Source organism: Chamaea fasciata, unplaced genomic scaffold (genome assembly GCF_029207755.1).
Source record: "Chamaea fasciata isolate MVZ Bird 193981 ecotype frontalis unplaced genomic scaffold, bChaFas1.0.hap1 SCAF_1, whole genome shotgun sequence".
NCBI classification, from domain to species: domain Eukaryota; kingdom Metazoa; phylum Chordata; class Aves; order Passeriformes; family Sylviidae; genus Chamaea; species Chamaea fasciata.
The window spans coordinates 41,520,115-41,542,948 of record NW_027094086.1 but is presented as its reverse complement, the minus strand read 5'-3'; the positions used below and the strand labels follow the sequence as shown (position 1 = coordinate 41,542,948).

The 22,834-nt window shown below is 37.2% G+C and overlaps 1 protein-coding gene across 6 annotated transcripts in view; it reads left to right on the top strand.

The window, feature by feature from the left end:
- Positions 1-22,834, top strand: part of SNTG1 (syntrophin gamma 1) — a 324,290-nt gene that overhangs the window by 30,426 nt on the left and 271,030 nt on the right. Inside the window, exon 1 of one of the 6 annotated variants that reach the window (XM_066181550.1) lies at positions 11,714-11,780. The exons of the other annotated variants lie outside the window; for them this stretch is intronic. The gene's annotated coding sequence lies outside the window, so the exon portion shown is untranslated. Of the gene's footprint in view, positions 1-11,713; positions 11,781-22,834 lie in introns of those variants that run through there. 6 annotated transcript variants of the gene reach the window in all.

Sequence of the window (22,834 nt, the reverse complement as noted above, 5' to 3'; positions counted from 1 at the left end):
TGCTTCCTATTAATGCGTAACAGAACACTGTTCACACTGATATTTTTTAGCTCTTTGAACAACATATGATTGGCTCAGCATAATCAGACTAGGCTATCTAAGCAAATTCAGTCTCCTTCCCCCTGGATCTTGTTACTCTGCCAAAGTCCACGTGGGCCAGGTCCTTTCATGTATTTGCAGTGGGTAACTGTCTTGGTTTAGATAGACAGGTATCTGCCAGGGAGGGTTGGAGTCTCCCTTAATATGTAAGCCCCTCCCCCTCTTTTAATTGTAAATTTATGATAATTTGGAAAAAGGGGGGCAGGGGCTTACATTTTAAGGGACACTCCAACCCTCCCTGGCAGGTACCTGTCTATCTAAACCAAGACAGATTTTGGTGCCCAACGTGGGCCTAGAGGGCATTGAGCGGAAAAAGGAGTAGCAGTTCTTTGGTGACCTAAGTTCTTGTGTATAGAACCCTTGTTGGACAGCATCATGTGGTCCAGTTTTCCCTGGTTTGGGTGGCATGTGGTTGTGGCTGTATTTCTGCCATTTGCAAGCCCTTATCTAAATATCGGCCCCATAACTAAAGCTACTGTGACTGTCATCCAGTTTATTTTATGGCTTAATAAGGTGAAGAACTCATGGATTTTTAATTTCCTCTGGAAGGCAGGCACATGGGTTCAGGGCTATTGTACACTAACTGTGTTTTTGGAGTTACTTTAACAATGGTACCTACTGTGAGGAAATGACACCGGGGGAGTTTTTTTCCCAACCCTTTACCCACCTCTTTGGGTCTGCCCCACCAGTTTTTGAAGGGTTTAAATCCTCTCTGAATGCTAATGATATCATACAATGGCTGGTGCTGCTAATAGGCATATTCTATTTTGCATTTAGAGATAAGGGAAGATTGACGTGGACAACTACCCTGATACCTACCCCACAGAATAGGAATGATACCCCAGAGCCTGACTCTGCCCCACAGCCTGCCTCAGAAAGGACCCACCCGGATTGGGTTGAGGTTCTGGTAAAAGAGATGCATGAGATGGGCCAGATGATGAGGGAGTACATTTGCCCAGTTCATGAAAAACCCTCCCCAGCTTCTCTACCCCTCCAGGGATCCAGTGGAAAAACTGGATACCTAGTGGGACTGTGGCTCCTTTTTATCTAGGTTAAGATGGCTTGGCTCCTCCTCCCTGTGTGGAGCAGCTTACAGTGGTGCAGTGTAATGTGTAATGTCATTGATGAGCTCCTAATGGTCCATTAGCAGAAGACATTCCCATGGAAGTAGTGAAACAATGAAGAGAGGTAAGTAGCACTCCACCATCTGATAAGTGACACTGACCCATTTGGGCAAAGATAAGCAATTCTTCTCCACCTGGATGGAATAGAATAATATGCTCTTTACAAAACCCATGACAGTAACTAATAGGTTTTATGTGCTCCCATTCTTAGGGAGTAAGATATGTAATGTACCCTCTCATACCTGACAATTCCCATTCAATTTTGTGGGCACAAGGGTTCCCAAATGTTTATATGGTTGATCACATTTCCATCCACACTAGTGTTTGGGCCATCTGCCAAGGGAATTGGAACAACTGACTCCTGAGGGATGTCTTTAGTTTATGGAGTTTTTTAGTAAAGGTTAACAGCTGGAAATAAGGAAGAAAAAAACCAGAGCAGAATAATTTTAGCTATTGGTGAAGTATGGAGAAATTTACACATCACATGGACTTGGCTGTCTATGCAAGAAAACCTCTGACCATTTCCCTGCAGTGTAATTTCTTTGAATGTTCTGTTCTGCATACACAGGTGAAAAACAGGAAACCAGAGATCCTGTGCTTATGCCTATCCAGAGATTTTGCCATGAGTAGAAGAAGTTCTTACCTTTAGAGAAGTTCAGGGCCAAGACTGGATTACCCAAGTTGAAGTACTGCTGTTAGGCGAGACTGAGATGTGTCCAGGGTCACTCAGCCTGCCCTGCTTCCACCACCACACATGCTAGCAGCAGTACCCTCTATTGGATTGAGGTGCCAGCTGACCAGAGTTTTGTTACCTAGTTGAAACTGCTATTAGAGCCAGACCTGTTCTTGGACTGGGAACCTGCCCTGGAAGATGGACTATTTTTATCTGAAAACTTTGTTAAATGTTAAAAACTAAGACATTTTTTACAAAGTGGGCCTACAGGACACTTTTCTTTTAAGAAGCTGTTCTGGTTAATTAATTACTTGGTTTTCAGTGAGGCTTTCCAAAGAAAGTCCTTTCAGGCTCACTTGGAGATGGAGGTATATACTTAGCCTTAAATGTGAAAAAACTTCTACTGAATTATTGATTGATAACTGAGATCTTAAGCTAAGATAGGTTCATGAAAAGGTTGTGATCAGACTCCAAAGAAGCCTGTATTTGTAAAATATTTTAGTATTAAATATTATTTAAACTAATAAAATTAATAATTGAGTTTTAATTTAATCAATATTAAATAAAAGGTATATTAATAATGTATCTTCTGTAGTTACTTTATATTTCGTTTAATATATGAGGATTGTGTATGTAGCTAAGTGTGGTTGCAGTGACCTGAAATGGTATCTGCTAAAGATGCTCACTTGAGTTTGTGAGTTCCTGTGGTGGTGGTTTAAGTTAGACTGTTATGTTCATCAGTGTGGTAGGAGGACATGGAGGAAAAAAAAATGTTTTGTAAAGACTTGTAAAACCAGTTGTGAGTGACAAAACCGGTTTGGAGTGGGAGAACTCAAGGAAATGAGACTGGAGGAGAGGAGCATTTCTTCCTTTCAGTTAAGGCACCAGAAGCAATTTTCCTATAACCAAGCCAACCAAGAAACAAAAAATGTCATACTAACTCCCACATTTCCACAAGTGCTGTATGCCTTACAAGCCCATGTAAATTTATTTATATTTGTATACTGATTTTCTGGAGTTCTATGAGTGTGAGTAGATAGAAATATACTGCAGAGATTCGGATCAGTCAGTTATGATATAGAGATTACTGCATTTATAGTTTATCTTCCTTTTATTTATCTAGATTTATTTCCTTTATTTTGTTGACTAGTTGTCAGTGTAATTTTGTACAAGTGATTTGCTATCCATGTTCCTCACTTTCTTGACTGATTTTTAAGTTAGAAAAATAATATTTCCCTGTTTTACCAGCCATTCAGTGTTAAATACTTTAAGTAATGTAACAGATTAAAATTTTTCGGCTATAGTGGTCATATACATACCTTGTTATAGCTGTACTCCACAGGAAAAGATGAGAACATTTTGATATTTCCTCTATTTCTGAATTGGAAAACAGTACAGGTAATGCATTATCAGAATAATGGAAATTGACATAATACTTAGTTTTATGTGTTAGGCATCTGTATTTCATGTCTTTGCTTGACTGTCTCAGAAAAGCAGAATTTGCATCAGAAGCCATAGAGAGATTTCTGTAGTGTTGATGGTATGTCTAGAAATTTTGTTCAATCCTGTGTTTGCTTAATAAAGATGTTTGTGCGTGCACTTCTCTCTATATAGATGCATCTATAAATACAATTTAAATATGTATCAAAAGATGTATTTAGAAGTAAAATGCTGTAACAATAAAAGTATTTAAACATAGTAACCTGTTATTATTCCAGTCAATGAAAATATAATAAATTGTATAACAAGTACCAAGTAGTAATAATTTTCAAATTTCTATGCTCTTTGCGTTTTAAGAAACATTATTTGAGTTCCTTTTTATGTTGTTTCATGGTTAAGAATTGTAGTTCAGTTCTTATAGCTTTGTTATCTAGCTTTCCTTTTTCTTGGGTCTCACTTTTATATAAGAAAGCAACCGTGTCATTTTAGGTTCACTGAGCCATAGTCTTTATTAAGTATTGTTGTTACTGAGAAATAGCTTTCCCATCTATGCTTGAAATACAGGTTCAAACTTTTCTGCTTCTGTTGTATGCCGCATTTAACTATCCAAAGGAGACGATACTTTAGGTGTAGTGTTTGTTGTTTTTTTCTGCGTTGTAATCCAAGATTAAATTCAGTACAATAGGCTATAAGTACCTTTCATATTTCTGATTTAATTTGATTTTTTCTATGAACAAATTTTACTTTTTGTTTTTCTAGGGGTTGTTTGGTAGGTTTTTTTCCTTCTGGCATATTTTAGGTCTTTGGCAAATAGCCAAAGCCTGTAGCTTGTGGGCTTTGGAGGCTTTTCACTGAAGCCCTTCATAGCTAACTTGTGGTAGCCTCATAACTTGAGGTTTGAAGTTTCCTGTCTCTGGAGGGTGACTGAAGCCTGAGAGAATTTCTTTACTTTGCTATCTGCTGGAGAAAACTGATTTTAATCCCTAGAATTCAATTCTGCATTTTTAACAGAGAACCCATGTTAAGTTACCAGTCTTTGTACTGATCTCAAGTGACTCGTTCAAGTACAGTAGTTTATTCCATGTTTGTTGATAAGTGTAGGAGAAACCTCTAGTGAAACATTGGTTGGTGATTGTAACTGAAATGAAAATGGTAGTTTAGAAGGTCTTGCTTACTGTTGCTTTGTGTGATTTATTGGCACTTTTCGTTGGTTTGAACTGGTCTCGTTCATCTTGCAAATTGTAGAGTCCTTAGAGGAAATGGGTGATAGAATAAAGGTACTTGTTAAAGGAGAAAGTGCCTTTAAACACTGATTTAATCTGGGAGCACAAGTACTAAAGTCTAATTAAAAATAATATTGTTACTGACAGATGAAGCACAAGGTAATGTTAAAGTTTTTCACATTCTTTAGAATCACACTGAGTAGCTACTTGCAGTCATTTGATGAATCATTATCATGACCTATTCACAATACTTGCAAGGTTCTCAGTCATAACCATGGTAGATATCATGAGACCATGATGAAGCTTTTCAAGTTAAAATGATAGATCTACACGTTTTGTTAACCTTCTGTTTCAGATTTAGATCTGCTCAGTTAGTATTCACTAGGCATGCTCAGAGCTGTAACAGAAACATCAGTATATGTTCTCTCCTATACTAATATTAAATAAATATTTGCAAAGTCACTCCTACATTGGTAAACTTCTTGTATGAGCTCCCTTCTGGTCTTTTGGCAGTGTTACAGCAACTCTTCATCACTCTGTTTAGGATTTCCATTTTTATTCTACTGACACATATTAATGTTGTGTTATGACTTTAGGTGTTGACAGTGTTTCTAAATTTATATGTTCCTGTTTTCTTTGCAATATCTGGAGTTGTAGAAACACCACATCATGTACAGTGATTGCCTAGCAAGGAGTCAGGGTGAACATTTAATTTATAGAGTTAGCCATTTAATTTGCATAATTTAATAATTTAAGTATTTGGTTTATTGCTACCAAATTACGCATTCATAAATTACTTATTGTAGGTGGTGTTTATAATCCTTTAAAATTAAATATTTGTGTTAAATAATGCCTCTCTTGAAGTATATTATTATTTTTATTGATTCAGTAGCATCAGTGCTTGTGGTACATATGGTGTCTAGACTGACTTTATATCACAGCTAGCTATGTTTTGATGATCAGATTTGGTAAATATTTTCAGGTAAAAACACTTCCACTGAAAATATCATTTTCAAAATTTTAAAAATTGAAATATTATTTGAAAATTTCAGCAAAACTCTTTTTGCAATCCCCAGAATCTGTGAGAACATTATATTCTGTAAGAGAAAAAAAATTCAAAGGCTTTCAGGATAATTTGGGTATGATAATATATGTAAGATATGTAGTCTATAAATCTGTGGATTTTTAGTCTGTAAATGGAAAGTACATAGTGTGTAAATGGAAACAGCTTCAAAATTTTTTTCTTTTTTTTTTTTTTAATGCTTTTTCTTTGAAATATTTTTGTTTATTTTTTAATAGTAGCTATTTATCAAGTCTTTTAGCCCTTGATCTAAGCTCACTGCTGGGTGTACTTACAGTGTGTGCAGAATTCAGTGATATCAACAGGAATGACACATATACATTTTTAAATTGTTTGGAGACAAGTTTTATGTATCTTGTATGTGCTTTGTAAAGTGCCAGTAACATGGTTGTAGTGCATGGCACGTACTCATACATGCTACTGCAATGTAAATAAATAAAAATGGATAAGATTTATGTGTTTGTTTTCACTCAGATTCTTTTTTTCTTCCTTATTAGTCATATGAATAAATCCCCTGATAATCAGTTCTTTGAAAGTCTGGAGATCTGTTTTTTTGCAAGTAATCTCAGGAAAAAAAAAAAATCAGAATTTAGAAAAAACACCAAAAATATTTTTTTTTCTTGAAAGATTAATGAAGCACATCATGGATTAGGGTCTAAAAAGAAAGAAGGGGCCTCAGACCTCCAGTTTTGTGGGCTACATCAGGATTTCAGAAACTGCAGGAGTTTTTAAGTGTCATGGAAGAAATTATCTAACTAGTGTAACACACCTCGGATACGAAATTTTTGTTTCTGTTGAAGCTTCGTGAAAGAGCAGCACAAAAGCTCTCATACATTAGGCACGTTGCTGCCTAGGTGTTATCAGCACATCAGCAGTCAATTACAATCATCCACTGAGGTCAAAAGCACATGAGTGGTTTGTAGTTTGCAGTGGAATGTTTCCTGAGGATGAGTTAGTTTCATGAGTAATGATCCTGCTAATGGGATGGAACAGCATTATCGCAGGAAGAATACTTTCAGGTATTAATATTGGCCTCTTACAAATATTGTGCTACAATACTCTGTAGTAAAAACAGTCTTCATTTGTGATGACACAGTGGATTGAAATGTTAGCATATTCTTTTGGTTGAACTGAATGTTTAAATGCCTGTTTTTAACCTCAGAAATAACTGAGGTTTTTTGTGCAAAATCATAAATAAGATCTCTCTTTGAGCAGGTTTAAATCCTGTTGTGTTTTACAGCATTTTAGAGGGAACCTCTTCTCCTTCTAACAGGGCTGGGTAGTAGTCTTTTCAATAGTAGATTTCAAGAGTACAAAGTCATATAAAACTGTAAAGGCCATTTAGTTTAAAATAAGTAAGCGGGATCTTACAATTTCTTATGCAGATTAATTGATCTGACAACGAGGTGGAAAGCTAATGAGAAAAAACAACTGTGGAAAGTATTGAAAACAACCACAATTAAAAAGAATACTGAAGAAAACCTATGTTATATAATTACAGTAATATCAAATTTATATCAAGAAATAATTCCAAAGACTGGTGAAGATTCAGTGAATTAAACCTACAGTAGGCAATATATCTCCATACAAAAATACCCTATGTAATTTACAAATTCATGAGTTAGGAGCTCACATAGCACTTCATTTTACAAATTGGTACTAAAATGTTCTGTATGGAAATACACTGCCAATATTGCATGAATTAGATCTGCTGTGTAAATAATTTTCTTTAAGTGTTAGTGGAGGATCTGGTCAAAGAGCTTTAAGAGCAACATAACAGGGTAGGGGAGGGGTCTGTGATGAAGAGAAACATCATCCAAAGTCACTTGTCTGAAGCTAGCTTTTAACCAACTCCCAGGTTTTCTCATCGCTCATGTAGGAAGTCTTTACATATAGCCTTTTAGTGCTGTGGACTTGTTAGAGGGAAAAAAAGAAAAGCCGTGTCTCTATTATGGAGAAAAGAATTTGTTCAAGATAGTTAGGTTCTGGAACTGAGTAAAACCAAATATTGATGCACACTTTTCAGAGAGAAACAATATTAAAGAACAAAAGCACACATCTTGGAAACCACAATAAAAAACTTTTAGAGATTATTTAATAAATAGAGAAAGAATTATTCAAACGTAAGTGCTAACAAGTGATTAATTAGTAGAGTGTGTACAGCCAATGCAGATGTACACTGCAGAGAACCGCCCTGTAACAGACAGATGTTGATGTACTAATCACTTAATGTTTCTAATCATCACTAAGTGATGATTAGAAAATTTGGAAGGAGGACTTCACTACCAGAATTTGTCTGTCAACTGTGAGTTGCTGGCTCCTGCTCTTGGGTCACAATAGCCCCGTGCAACACTATAGGATAGGGGCAGAGTGGCTGGAAGACTGCTCAGCAGAAAAGCACCTGGGGGTGCTGGTCAACAACAGCAGAACATGAGCCAGCCTGTGCCCAGGTAGCCAAGGAGGCAAATGGCATCCTGGCCTCTGTCAGCAATGGTGTGGCCAGCAGAACCAGGGCAGTGATTGTCCCAGTGTGCGTGGCAGTGATGGGGTCACACCTGGAATCCTATGTCCAGTTTTGGGCTCCTCACTACAAGAGGAACACTGAGGGGCTGGAGCGTGTCCAGAGAAGGGCAGTGGAGCTGGCAGAGGATATGGAGCACAAATCTGATGAACAGCAGCTGGGGAAACTGGGGTTGTTTAGCCTGGAGAGAAGGAGGCCCAGGGGTGACCTTATCGTCCTCTACAGCTGCCTGAAAGAAAGTTGTAGCTAGGTGAGGGTTGGTGTTCAGAGTTACAAGTGATAGGACGAGATGAAATGGCCTCAAGTTGCCCCAGGGGAGTTTAGATATTAGGAAAACTTCCTACACCAACAGGTTTGTGAAGCATTGGAACAGGCTGCCCAGGGAAGTGGAATCACCATCCACGGATGTATTCAGAAGGCATGTGGATATGGCACGTGGAGATCTGGTTCAATGGTGAACACAATGCTGTTAGGTTTATAGTTGGACTCCATGATCTTCAGGGTCTTTCCCCACCATAAGGATTCTATGATTCTAGCTGTTGCTGGGTGTCTCAGAGCTAAGTGATTTTCCTACTTATGTAATAAGTAGGACAATTCTGTCATGGGAGATGTATTAAGTAGGACAATCACACTTTTCAGGAACTCATGCAAACACCTCTTACTTCTGATAGGAAAATATTGTCTGTACTGTGCTATGATTTCTTTTACTGTGTGATGAGTTTTACTGGCACCTGATAGGAAAAAGCTTTAATGGAAGTATACTAGACTATATCAAGGAATAATTTAAAAGAGCTATTGAGCGGGAAAAAAAGAGTGAAGAACTCACTGGAGATTTTTTCTTTTGTATCCATTACCGAGATATTGTGTTAAAAAAAAATATATATATATATATATTTGAAGTGTTGTTAATTTGCATTCAACATACAAATATATAAAAATAGCTACTATGCATTTCTCAAGGTATTGCAGCAATATTTACTAAAAATGTGTAGTCCTTCCTGTCTGTGAGTTTAACTGATTATTTGCTTTCAAATAAAAAAATCACTTTTAAGATATGCATTCAACACAATACCCATCCAAGTTTGAGAGGCTACATGAGAGAGGTGACATGAGATACACTTGCACACTTAGGAAGGGTTTATAGTTTCTCCTCGCAAAGTTTGATTATATTTAATAAATTTGTCTTTTAAAATGGAAATGATATTTCTGGGTGGCAGACTTTATATTCAATTCTGTTTGATCTTTTAGAATAGATTTGTTTTTCCTGTGTACTTTCCCTTGTGGTAATTAACAGCTAATTCATTTTCTCAGCTGTGAATTTCTCTCATGATTTGTTTTCAACCAGGTCTGCCTTGCACATTTCACTAATACATGCATTTAAAAAAATGCTCTGAGTTGCAAGTGAAAACTTCACATAAAAACCTTCACAACTACTTTGCAAACAGATTAAGTTTCTGTAAAAATGTTTACCAAGCTGTACTGGAGTATGTTGAGAACTGCCTATTCTGAGTTGTTACAACTAGAATACTGTTTGCAGCTGAAAATTTGTGGTTTATTTCTTGTGTATGTGTGATAAAAAAAGGCTTGCTTTTCTCTTTGCACTCTTACAAAGTCATGCATGTTTCTGTATCAAGCAAGATGTCTTGGTTTGGGATTTTTTATCTGAAAAAATCTGACAGATTGCGTCAAGTCATTGCTTTGTTAGATCCAGTATTGTGTTTATGAAAGTTATCAGTGCCATAGGCTTGAGGTACAGTTGCAAAACATTAGAGTCACATAAACATAGTTCTGTTTCCATAATCAAGTGTCGTTCTTAAAATAGTTGTTTGGTGTTTAGACTTCTTTTTTTCTTAATGTAGCTAATGACATTTTTATTTAGAATTACAGAACTATGTCACTATATTTGCACTTTAAAAATAGTTTGTACAGAGATGATTATGTGTGACTTTTAAATTGGTGAATGCCTCGTAAAAGGTTGTTTTTGTGAGTACTTTGTAATATCATAGGACATTTCTGGGAACGATTGCTTTTTTTCTGCTTCTTTCTTGCCTATTTCTTAGTGGACAAATTTTACTCTTTTGAGTAATTTGAGAATTATACAAATCCTGTAATAACTTTTACTCTGAATCACCATGTTGAAACGTTTAATACAAAGTGCCCATACTAGCTAGTACAGTTGAGATGCTATTTAATGGCTGTTATGCTGTGAGTGATTTCAGATTCTGTGATGTCTGTTTGTAAAATAACAGGGCAGGAGCTGGATGAGTATCTAGTTGTGGTTCCTCAACTTTGCCTGGAGTCCTCGTATTGTCCTTGATGAGCACTGACAGATGGGGATGGCTGGCTCTATACTCCATCATATCCCTTAGGCTACATCTCTCCCTTGTTTTCTTCTGTGTTTCTGATCCTTCACTTTCGTGCATACTGGAAGCTATTCACTGTTCAAGGTCTGAGAGGAGATACTGCAACTTCCATTGCTGGTCCTGTGCTTGGTAGGGCTTCTCCTTGCAGGTCTGTCCCCAGCACAAATGAAACAGAGCATGCAGGGGACAGCTGCTACAACTGATCAAAGCAATGTGGTGAAACATGCTGGTGCCAAGTTAGGGAAGCATGATGAGTTGTTCAGGAAACTTGGACACAGTGGGAAGTCCTTTAGAGAAAATGGGTTTTTTAGTTTAGTGCCAAAATTAGCGTCTGAAAGTGTATATGTGTATACCCTGTATGCATTACTATTTCATATAGTCTAATTGATTTGTGGCTCCTAACTGTTCAAAGGAGCGCAAAACAGACTTTTGTGGAATATAGGTAGAAATAAAAAGAATTGAAGGAAGTATGACAGCTTTCTTGGAGTCATTTTTAAAGTAAGAATCATGCATCATAAAATTCAGTATTTTAGCTGTATGGAATAATGAAAAAAGTCTGGGTGGAAAGACAGCTCTGAAGATCATATGGTCCAATTTGCTGTTGAAAGCAGGGCTTAAGATTAGTCTATCAACAGCCCTGTCAAGCTGAGTCCTGAATATTTCCAGTGAGGCAGATTGCACCACTTGTCTGGCAGCCTGTTTCCAATTTTCAGTTGTTGAGGAACACATTCTGTGCTGGTATCTCTGTGAGCAGCTGTGGTGGGAGCTGCAGGTTGAGCTGTGGGTGTTGAGAGCCCCAGTTGAGAGGCCATGAAGTGCTATCCCTTTGCAGAACAAAGGGCACAGGGACCTGTGGCCCAGCCAGGGGTTCCTGTACTCAGGGAACATGGCAGGAACTGATGGCTCCAGACTTTGGTGGGCTTATACTGTGAGATTATAAAAGCCCAGGGTTTCCTTTGTCAATGAACCTGGCTTGAGCTGTTATTTTGTTATTGCCCCATGATTAAAGTATTTTAAGCATCCAGACAACTGAAACTCTGCTATGGAATGTCGGAATGTTTGAGTGTGGGGTGTGTAGGGGGCCAAGCAGGGTACCCACCCATCAGGTCATTGGAGCTGCCTGGTGTGAAGTGGCCTTGATCCCAGCTCAGGTGGTCTGAGTGTGACTGCCAGTGTGTCTCCTGGATGGCTGGACAGGAAGGTTTCCATAAAACCGTGATGCTCCCAGTGTGTATTTTTTATTACTATTATATGAGGTTGGTATTTCCACTATTTTTGTTTCTGCCTGTTCATTCTGATTGTGTCATTGTTGATTCTTATATAGAGTGTACTTCCATCAGCACTAGCAACTGCCTTTTAAGTATTAGAAGCCGTCTCTTCTGTAGGCTGAATAAGCCAAAATACTTTAACCATGTTTATTGTGTCATGTTCTTCAATGCTTTACTCATCTTGGAGACCTTCCACTTTTGTGGAGAACATTTGGTGACCTCTATTTTTTTCATTGTTGCTCTTGAACTGGGATTACCAAAGTAATGCCAATGGATAATATTGAAATTGTGAACTAAATGCTGAAGAAAAGCTGGGGAATCAAATAGGATAGAATGAGGGGAAAGGAGAATTAACTTACAATGTGGTATTAAGACACTTCAGAATGTGTACATCTCTTGTATTTTGTCTTTGTGTTTTGGACACACTGCCTGCCCCCATCCTCTCTCAGCTGATGTGTAAATTATGGTAGTTTTTTCTACGCTTTTTAAGGAATCTTGTTAGGAGGGGGTTTGAAACCTGTCTCAGCAGATCATTCCTTCAGAGGATAGTGATCTTTCTGTCCTTAAAACTGTATAATAGTCATGGTGTTTTATTAAACCAGCAGTCGTGTAATTCAAACAAGCATGACCCCCATGTCACCAGAATCTGATATTCATTACACAGATACTGCCTGAGCAACCTTGAAGGACAGTGCATTGGAAGTCTAGTCCTTTCTGATGTTCTTGGAGATCTCTGCCCTTGAGTTCTTGTTAACATGTGAATTCATGCTCTTTTAGAGAAACTAAATGCAATGTCTTTTGAGCAGGGCAGAAGGCAGTATTTACAAACAAGTTTGCCTAAAACAATGTGGAGGAAGGTGCTTCCAGCTCATAGTCTTTAGTAATGGGTTACTTGTCAGAGGGAAAGAAGTACAGTAAAATCGTCAAAATATTTTTATTAGCAACCTGCTAATAAAAGTAATTGTGGTGGCTTGTATTGCATAGAAATCAATGTCTCTGTATGTTTTTGTCTCATTTCTTTTTTGCTTGAAATGCTCTTAACATCATTGTCAGCTCTGCTGCCCGTTTATTATTTGTGGGTAATTCTTAAGAAAAAACACAACACTTTTTCAAACACTGTCTTTGGTCTGTGTAATATTCATTGTTCATGGGACATGACAGATAGTAGGTGAGCATTTCTTGGTTAAAAACAAAATAAAAAGCACAATCTCCTTTTACAAGCAGGGAAATAAACAGAAGAGATCTGAAATAATAAATGAACAGAGTTCCAGTTTTTCAGCCTTCTCTACATTAGCATAGTATTGTGTTCCAAGTGAAAACCACTATAGAAATAACACACTAGCTCTTTTTTGTTTTCCCTCTTCTGCAATACCGAGAGACTACTTAGTTTCTTAGTTGGTTAGTTTTCTTTGTTTACAATCATCGGGGAAAAAAACTGGGATAGATCAGCATTATGAGACTTTAGGTCCAGGTGACCAACCTTTCTGGAACAGGAGGCCTATGTTCCTTCTTCAGTGCCGAGAACTTTGCACAGCTTGGCTTCCAGAAACACGCATCTTTACAGTGAGCTAATTCAGCAGTATTTTCCTCTCTCATTTTCATATGAGTAAGAAAAATGCTCAGAGTATTTTCAGGGCTACCTTTGAATCTATCATAATATAGCAGAATGTTCAATCATTAATTATATTCCCTATTCAAAATGCTTGTTGTTTCGATAAGTCTGCCTGCCATCAGGACACAATACTATATGGGGGAAAAATACTCAAAGAAACCCAAACAGATCTTATATCACCTTAATAAAAATGAAAATTCCCCAAACAATAAGAGATATGCTGAACAGTAGTTTAGCTATTGAAAAGGATCAGACATTAGAGGCTAGGAATAATCCCTGGTCCTTCAGACTAGAGGAGAAGCAGTTGGCAGCTTATTTTTGCTATGCCTCCTACTCCAAAAAGATACTGTCCTAGAAAATTACTTGTGAACTTAGATATACACATAAACCCACCTGGATTTCACTGTTCCCGTGTCTAAATTGCTATACCTAGGAGTGGTACCCATCTCTCATACACTGGGATACACCCCTGTATGTTATTACCTAGCTGTGTGCTGGGAGAAGTTCCAGGTATTTGCTGTGTTTCTCTCATGTGTTATGATTCCCTTTGAAGACTTCTATGCATAAAGTCGGGAAGGAACTAAAAGGTTCAATGCAGGTATCAGAGTTCCTTAATGCCTTGTAGAGTGCTTCTGCACCACAGTTTACGTGTACATAGTATTTGTAGCCCATCTTTTATGATATAATGAGATTGTTGTGGAACACACAACGAATGTGTGGGATCCCAAAGAACTAGGGACATTTGAAATTCACTTGTGCTTGTGGCAGGATTACAACAGCAGTGAAGTGCACGGATTCCATTATGGGCAGGAGAGAAATAATCTGACAACATTTGGAATTAGAAGCAGTCCTACTGTGAAAAAACTAGACAATGTTTAAGATAAACTTCTGGAGCATTTTCATCTCCTGCTGTTAGGCAAGTCAATCGAGCTAAGATGAATGAGGTGTTTATGTAGTGAGCATTAGGCTCTTGTTGGTCCCACTGTTCTGAATACACATGCAGATAAATTTTCTGCAGTTTGAATGGGGTGCAGCAGTACTTTTTATCTGTACCTTTTGATGGGCATTTGGGTCTGTGCTTTCTTCTGGTTTTCACTTTCACCAAAGGCTGGGTCCCACATGCAGTTTTATGCCTCTAAAACAAGGACTGGCACTTTAGTTGCCCAGAGGTAGAGATGTACCCTTACCAAAAGTTCCATCTTTGGAAGAGATGGATAGTTGAAAAAAAAGTTATTTCTGGTCTATTAAATCAACTTAATGTTTTTCCTCTGTGGCATCTGTTACTTACTATTACCACAGGTATTTTAAACCAGCAGTCTTTGAGGTCAACATTTGGTAGGAAGTTAAAGCAGGATCTTGCTTATTGTATAGTAAGGGAAAGTACCCGAAACTGACTGGAATACTTAGATTTCCATGCTATAAATACCGAGTATGATGATTTTAATCCCTTTCTAGTTAGTCGTTAATTCTTGAAAACTGAAAAAACATGACAGTCAAAATAGGTACAGCTGCATTATCTGAAACTGTCTCCACTTAGTTCTGAACTCTGTTTCTGTAGCTAAGTCTGTATGATCTAAGTCAGTGATGGTTGTAGATTTGTGGTTTAGACACAGGGAAGGTCGTTATTGCATTGCTTTCATACTCAGTGATGATAACGTCACCCCATGTTGCTTTTCCAATTATTTTTCTGTGATACTTGGGTTGCACAGTGAGTCTATTTTATGAAGTTTGGGAAATCAACCCACAACATTTTCAGAATTTATCTGTTTTGCTTTCTGACAATCCACAGTAATCTTGTGGATAGCTATGATTGCTGTCTGTGGTGTGTAGCAGGGTCTTGCTGAGTATAATGCACAAGGGCTTTTTTTCTCTTACTTGAGTTTTGTAAGTATATGGGAGAAAAGAGAGAGTAATGGAGATCAATTATATGTGTTAAAAAACAAAACCAGTGATTGCTTTATAATGTCAATGTATTTTAAAATGGTCTACAGGTGGTTTCTTGAATAAAGTTATATAATTTTGAGAGACCTGCTATCTCACTCTGCTTGGTACAGAGGCATTCACTTTTTTGTGTATTTAGGAGGAAAAAAACCCCAGTACTACTTTCCCAGAAACATTGTTTCTAAATAAAATCAAACTTTCTGGAAGTAATATGTAATAATTCACTTTTACGCAGACACAATCAGGCATTGAAATGCATACACTGGGTAAAATAATTCAAAATCACAGGCTCTATCTCAAAACCATTGAGTAAACTATAAAGCTACACATCTCTCTGTTTGGTCTAAGGACCATACTCTTTACTGCATCTCAAACAAAGCAAGAATGAATCACTTCATATTTGTGTTTTAAATATAAAGATAACTGATTTTTATGAGCTTCTATGTATTTGAATGGGAAAATACTGCAATATTTTTAAAAGTCCATATTTTGTCCATATTCAAAAGAGATGCAGAGGCATTTTGTAGACAGTATCTTCATTCTGTTGAATTGACAGTTCCTTAATTACAGTTATTTACAAAACAAAAAAAAACCCAACCAAAAAGCAAGCCACCCTCAAAACCATGAAAAGTTTGCATATGGTTTCATAACTTACTAAAAGAGAAATTTAAATGCAATTTATACACTTAAAAACTGAAGGAATAAACAACCACAGTTCTTAGTAGCTATATATACCATAAGCGTATGTGGTACATGCATGATCACATTGCTAATTAATTACTCCCTGAATATATTTGATCTCAAGAACATTACTGCTAAGGTTCCATTTAGAAAAATGTTCTATCCCTGGCAGCAGGTACTCAGAGATAATAAAATGGAAAATGCAGCAAAGTCACTAATAGACTTCTAAGGCATGAAACATCCAAAGGTAAAAATACCAAATAGAAATCTTAACTTTGTAAGGACTTAAAGGATTTTTAGAGGGTTATGAGGATTTAGAGATCTCTGCGATTATGTGTTCATTTTATCTAATGTGGCTTTAATTTATGATTTGGGAGTTTAATTATTAATGAAATTTAATCTTGGGAGTTAACATGAATGTATCTTTAATTCCACTTTTTTGGTTTTTTTTACCTTCCTTCCAATGTAACAATACTCCTTTAGTGCTGGAATACCTGTTATTTACTGATTCTATTTTACAGTAGCTATAGCCATGGATCTCTAATTGGTGCCTTATTACATTAAAAGACCTGAAAAATTTAAGAAATTATTTTCTTTTCCGAATAGTAGGGCTGTGCATGAGTAGTCTGATGGTGGTTTTGTTTACATTTTTTCAAGCACAAAGCTATGTCAATTTTCTTCTTTTACCTTCCTTTTTATTTTTATGGATGTTGTAGTTTACAAGAGACCAGTGCTAAAGAACTGGTGGATTTATCCTAACAAAAAGGCAATCTACACACGTGAGAAAACATCATTAGAGTGTGTATACAATCCCATTACATAGGATAGGCCTTAGAACAATATTGGTTAAAATCGGTCCATTACCTTCTCTGAGAAAGAGCGGATAAAAACACCCTTGTGTCTCATTGTCTCTGCTTATGGTCAGGCTTGCTTTGGTGCTTTAATATTTCATTAGTTGCTTTGTTTTGGTAGCGTGTTGTTTTTAACTGTAAGGCGTATGAATTGTTCAGCCCCCTGAACACCTCATGGGAAAGGGCACAAGCTCAGTTGTTTGCTGTTATTGTGATGTACTCAAAGCGAGTTAAAGCACGTTTTGGCATAGAAATTACACAGCAGAGATAAATATGTAAGGAGTACAGGACATTTATGTCTGTGCTATGGCTACCTTGTTATTCCTTTAGGCATCTTGTTTCTAAATCTAGCTGCCCTCAAGTTTTATAACCCAATTAATTTGGTAACCAGCTTAAAGTTATATGAACAGACACACTGCATGTCACTGAGCATGAATGTTTTCAGTGGCCTTTGCCTAACTCCTCCTTAAGCAAATCAGGTTGTCCTGCTGGAATCTGAGACATGTATCTGTCATTTCTGGAATTTTATCTGGAATATGTACTCCACAAGTTTGTTGTCATAGTTTCCATACAGGCATCTCAGGATGAAAGGAGTTGATCCTTTGCCTCTTGGCTGGAATTTTTGAGTGGTCAGGTGCAGCCCTCTGTTGTGATGTCACTTTTCTTTCACTTTGTGCTTGAAAAATATCTTCTTTTTGTGTAGTTGATTTCTGTTCTGTTCTGTTCTGGGAAAAATAGGCTAAAATATCTGTTGTTCCATGCTGTCCAATATTCAGTCCTTTCAAGGACATACAGGAAAAACTATACCCCAAACCCATTTCTAGCAATTACCAGGGCTCTTGAAGTGTTCTTGCCCTACGATTTTTGCTGGTGTAGTGGCAGCTGCTGCCTGCATTCTACCATCTGCCCTTTTCTATAATCACCTGCCTATAATCTACTCAAGCATCATTTCTTCTTAAAAACAAGAGCTTGTACTAGACAGTAGCTGTTGGAACCATGTATTGCATTCTAGGAAGGAAAATAGTGCCAAGGAAATGATAGAGCTTCCATGTTGAGAATGGCCAGGGCAGTGCAGTTTTGGTATAAAAATAGGTTTAGACAACCCTTGTCCTTAGTGTTAGAGAAGAGGCAGGTTCCCATATTTTCCTGCCAGACCAATAAGAGGTTTGGAGATAGGAGGAGGAGGCATTTTTATCAAAATGTCACTGTTTCTTTTCGCTATTTTAATAGCTTGGAGAAGATTTTGGGGTTTTTATTTTTGGTTTCTTTGTTTGCCTTTTTCTGCATGGGTTTCTCTTGTTTCTTTTATCCTTAATCCTTTTTGTTTTCTTTAATATATATGCCTGTAGAAAATGAAGATTGTTCACTTTATTGGTAGGGCCTGAGTGAGGCTGCAGAATCTCCATAAAATGTGGGAAAACATTATCTAATTACAGATCAATATGACTTCAGTAACTAATGAAATTTTATGGAACAGAATTGTACTAAAACCTCATTATCCTTGGACCTGACGTAATTGAATATCCTGATTTGTTTTTGTGAGGGTCATATACCGCAGGTAGGAGAAACTGCCAGTCTGCACTAGACAGGAATACTTGTAATCTGAAATGTGCATAATGTGGTTTAAATAGACTTACATCATCTGCACTTACATTTATCATTCTGTGAACTGAAAAAGAACTAGGCTGCTCTTTTAAAATATGGGGTGTTTGAAAAAATATCCTAAAAGTATACAGGCTTTTAATGGAGCTTTTTAAGGTTATTTATCAACTTGTTTACTTTTATTCATTATGACCTGGATTCAAACAATTATTGTTCTGCCTTATCAGTTTTGTTGTCTGCCTTTGCAAACATCTTGAAATTGTAAGGTATTTTATTCCATTTTTAGAGTGGACTCACATATGGCATGTCACTCAGAACTACAGGGATATTGTCAAAAGGAATTACACATTTATTAGTAAGGGAGATCAAGCTGTCTAGGAGGTACAGAAAATGCCTGTTAGTTTCCATTCTCTCAACAAGCAAGTTTTATAAAAGAACTGTTCCCCCTTGAGATAATTAAAGAATAGTTTGGAGAATGGCTCAAGAAAGGTTGTAGTCTTCAGGGTTTAACAACTGCATTTGCTTCTTACACTTCAGGTTCTTAATCCATCAGATTTTTAACCCAGGGAAGTGTTCATGGCCACTCAAGGTTTTATTTCAGCTGTTTTCCTATGTCCCTGGCATTGCTCACTGCCCTACACCAAAGAGGATTGCAGGACTCTGTTGCATTAATTCTCTTTCACATTCTCTGCAGTCATTGATGGTAATGCAAGATAAAAATAGTCTGTAAAATCTATGCCAAAACTGAAAATGCCCCAAGATTAATGTCTTGGCAGAAGGATCTATCTTTCAGTTGGTCTACAGAAATGAAGAGAAAAACAGGGCAAGGAAAGCCAGAGACCAGCACTGCTGAGTAGGGAACTGCTGGTCAGACTATAGGGAAAGAAGCAAATGCATAGACAGTGTAAACTAGGACAGGTAGCCTGGGAAGAGTTTAGAGATGAAGTTCAGTTCTGTAGGGATAAGGTGAGGAAGGCCAAGGCAAAGCTGGAACTGAACCTGGCAAAGAATGCAAAAATTAACAAGGGCTTCTACAGGTATGTCAACCGGTCAAAGAAGATGTACCCTCAGTAAACAATGCTGGAAAAGTGGTAACAATGAAAGAAGTCTGAGGTACCCAACAACTTTTTTGCCTCAGTCTTCAATTGCAACATCTCTTTCCAGACTTCTTGAGTGGATGAGACAGCAGAATGGGGACTTGGGGAGCAAAGTCCCTTTCACTGTAAATAAAAATCAGGTTCATAACTACCTGAGGAACCTGAATATACATAAGTGTAAGGGACCCAATGAGATGTATCCCAGAACCCTAGGGAAATTTGCTGATACAAGTTGCCAAGCCACTCTCCATGATATTTGAGAAGCTGTGACCCTCAGGTGAAGTCCCAGCGGGCTGGAAAAAGGACAATATTGTAGATACAACTTTAAGAAGGATAGAAGGGAAGGCCCTGGGAACTACCAATGTCGATTGCTGAATCCATCTCTGGAGCCCTTCCATAGCAAGGACATGGACATGTTGGAGCAAGTCCAGAAGAGGCCACCAGTATGATCAGAGGGATGGATCTATCTCCTGTGAAGACTGGCTGAGAAAATTGAGAATATTCGGCTTGGAGAAGACTTTGAGGTGGCCTAATTACCACCTTCCAGCATCTAGAGGAAGCCTACAAGAAAGATGGAGAGATACTGTTTACAAGGACATGTGGTGACAGGACAAAGGGGAATGACTTCAAACTGAAAAGGTGGGTTTAGATTAGATGCTTGGAAAAAAATTCTTCTCTGTTAGGGTGGTGAGGCAGTGCAGCAGGTTTTCCAGAGAAGTTATGGAACAAATACCATCATTGAAAGTGTTCAAGGCCAGGCTGGATGAGGGTCTGAGCAAAGTGGTCTAGTGGGAAGTGTCCTTTCCCATTGTGGGGAGGACAGAACTAGATTATTTTTAAGGTGTCTTCCAACCCAAGCCATTCTATGGGTCTGTGATTTTTGTGTCTACCTTGCTTTTGTCTCATCTTCCATATGTGCCTGGAGTTATTTAGACGGTACTGTCCAAATTCCTTTTTCATTTTAAAACATTCAGCCACTTGCTTGTTACAATTTTTGGCTCTCCTTTTTTTTTTCTCTATTTTACTTACTGTATTATGTCAAAAGGTTGTTCTTGGTAAGTGCTAAACAAACACTGGAGAAAAGATTATACTGTGGCTGTCTTTTGCAAGCAATGTGGTAAATCCTGTTTATAGTGGCTATGTTTGTGTTCCAAGCCATCAATTAGTATAAAAACTGCCAAAACTCATTTTTGCTTTAGAAATATTAATCCTATTTCTGGGATTTTGCCTCTGTCTCTGGGTTTATATAAAGGTGGCACAGAGCTAGTAAAATGCCTGCTGCTCACTGCCTATTGGGTTATCCTTACCTCTAAGTAATGGTGAGTCTCTCAGAATATAGGACCATGAAGGTATATCTTGAAGGCTCTCATTTCTCATTGCAAAATGAGAAATACTTTCAGTACCTCAGTTCAATTTTCTCTTGGCCTCATTTTCAGATTTTGCAGGCTTTCTTTAATGCTCTTGTGCTGCCAGTTTCATAGCTGTTTAATATTTCAATTTATATCAGTATGAAAAGTGGAATTTATCCTTTCATTATTCAGCACTTGTAGTTATGATTATGTGCTTTGTTTCCATAAAGAGGGAAAAACACTGTGCTGAAACTGTCCTTTTGGTGGTAACAGAAATGTACAGGTCTTACTGCATCAGAGAAAAATGATTCTGTACGCACTTTTTGTGTATACAGAATCGTTTTAAATGTGCATATGAATTCATGAAATTTTGTTTGTGTCTGTGCAAACTGTATTATTTCACAGTCCAATTTGTTTTCATTTCAAGCAAATATTACTTAGTTTGCTGATAACACTGTCGTATGCTACTGATCGTGCCATTCTGAGGATGGATTCCAAGATAAGATCCTTTGTGATTTCTGAGCTGAAAATAGTAAACATTGATGTGCTGTCCCAAGATTGTCCACACAACAGAAGTTCTTCTGATATCAAACTTTTACTGCATCACCTTTTATTGCCTGTGGTTTTCAGAACTGTGTTCCGAATTACAACTTCAGGGATATTTCTCTGTCCAAGGGCTCCTGTTCACCTTCACAGGTATTGTGCACATTCAATTTTCTTAGGGTAGTGATGGATTTTCAGCATTCAGATCCTTTGTAATAAATAAGTATTGCTGAATGTACACCTCTGCTATTAATAGATTTCCTGGTAAATTAAACATTTTATCTGTTTTACAGATGACATTAGGTGGAACAAATTCATTGTTTCCTTAAGTTTATATTTATAGAAGAGAATAATTTATCAAAATATTTTTAGAGTAGTTGTTATAGATAGAAATCCTGGCACAGCTATTAATAGGAGCTATTAATTTAAAAACATTTAAATTGAATTTCAAGGGTGAAATATGCCTTTCTAAATATTTGTGAAGTTTCTGAAAAAAGTATTTTCTCAGCTGTATAGTTTCTGGCAACCTGCATGATAAATTAAAGATGAAGAGAAAAAATATTTTTATCCATTTGGTTAAATAGAAATTCTACTTGGCTTATTTAAGGCATCCGTTGTGATAATAGACCAACTTCCATGATGTAGACAATGCATGTGAAGTCTTTCTCATAAATTATGTGTTATGGGGAGAAAAAGGAAGAGGCAAGAAATGCAGATATTAAGTGCACATACTGAGACCTGTCAACAGTCTGACAGGTTTTATATCATGATAAAATAAAAGCAAACCTTTTATATTAGTGGTTTTTTTCCCTTATTTTTTTAAAGTTCCTGATATACATGTAGTGTTACCTTTGTATCATTTAACCAGTTTTCATAGTCAGTATAATAGGGGTTTTGCATCATAATTGTTCCTGTCTGGAAAATGTTTTCACAACACTTGCTAGTGTATGAACAACAATCATAGACATCTATGTATTTAAGAAAAATTTTGTTTTAATGAATTTGTGAATTTATCCCATTTCTGGTTTTTTTTTTTTTTTTTGCTTGGGTTTTTTTCTTTTTATAGTAGGATACTACTCCATCTTTGTGCACTTCCTTCCTCCACACTGATGGGGCAGCGAAAGCAGTAGAAAAGACCTTGAGGCTGTGCAAGGGCTTCTCAGCAGTAAAAAAAAGATCTCTGTCTTAGCAACACTGTTTTCAGCACAAATCCAAAGCATAGCCCCATAGCAGCCACTATTCTGCATTTAGAGAATAAAAATTATTATTAGGAATTTTCCCGTTAAATAGACTTTTTTTTTTTTTAATATACCATATTTATACTACATAATGATGCTTTTTTCAGACATTTTAAGAACTGCAAGGA